Raw genomic sequence first — 1,431 nt, forward strand, 5'->3', positions numbered from 1 at the left:
GAACCGTGAGGAACTGTGGGGTGTGAATTCCTTTGTCCAGTGGAGCAAAGAAACATTTGGTCTATTGAATGACTGAGTCCCAACATCTTTATTCTTTCTCTTTTTCCTAAGATATTCAGCCCTTCTAAGTACTGCTAGTCTGCCTTTCAAATCTTCTTGCAACACATTAATTCCCCCCCTCTCTTCCTCTGTTGCCCTTTTCCACTGCTTTCTTAATTGTCTTCTTTCCTTAACTAATTTCTCCATTTCCCTTTGCCGTCTAGACTTAACTAACTGTGCTCTTTCAACCCTCTTTCTGTCTTGCACCCTAAATCTTTCTGCACCATAGGAGTAAATTATATCCCCCATCTTCTCTAGTCTATCGCTTGCATTTCCTCTTAGTCTACCTAGAATTGCTGACAAATCTCTATTGACTGACTCCCATTCTTTCTTGCTATTTGCCCTCGGCCATTTTACTCTAGTTTTCTGCTCCATATTTCTCTCCTTGACTGGCCTATTCACCTCAGTCTCAGCTGCATCCCCTCTTGTACTCTCCTCTTCCCCCTCTGTAGCTGTGTTATTGATATCCTTTGAACTGTGGTTTTCTACCTGTTGCTGGACTTCATCCGACTTATTCGATTGACTTCTTAAAAAGTATCGATCGATGCGGCCACACTGCCTTTCCTTTGCAACACATCTCTTTCTTCCCTGATGCATTCTAAAGCCCCTAAGTGACGTTACTTTCTGCCAGCCACAAGGACAAATCTGGAGCTTATTTCCCTCTGGCTTATCATTTTTATTCTCTCCAGCTACCCTCACGTCACCCTGAAAACTATTCTGCCCAGTTCTAGTCCTAGAGAATAGGTCCGTGCCCCTATCCTTCACTGAGTCGCATATCCAGCTCATAGTCATGTCCGTTCCAGTGTCCGTTGCCGTATAGTCTGCCTGTGAGTCATCTTCCACCCCTGCTCTCGCTGACCCTTGGGGTATTTTTCTTAAATAAAACGTAGCTTATGTTGGCTGTGACAAAGATGCTAGGCCTCGCCACTGCTACCATGGATTGCTAGCCCATGTAATACATGACTTTTACTACATTGAGCAACTACATTGCGAACTATGAAATTGATCTTGACTTACCGCTGGGATGCCATTTTCAGGAACGAGAAAGTAAACTGTCGAGTAGAACAGGAAAAAACAGGAGAAATCCTCAGTGAAGACGTGACACTCTTGTTGACCAGTCTCAGAAGACAGTAACTGGACATCTGGTCGCCCCACATTATATGTCCATCTGAAAGTCCCGCCCACATCCCTGCATTAGCATTTACATACATGCTTCTTGTGATTAATCTTTTCTCAAAGTTAGAATTCAAAGGTGATTCACTTAAACTGAGAACTTAGATGGAAGGATGTTTTGATTACACTTATAGTTTGAAAATAAAAACTTCATTTGTC

This window comes from Seriola lalandi, unplaced genomic scaffold (genome assembly GCF_002814215.2).
Source record: "Seriola lalandi dorsalis isolate HSWRI2012SDOR001 ecotype SW California unplaced genomic scaffold, Sedor1 jcf7180002054584, whole genome shotgun sequence".
NCBI classification, from domain to species: Eukaryota; Metazoa; Chordata; class Actinopteri; order Carangiformes; family Carangidae; genus Seriola; species Seriola lalandi.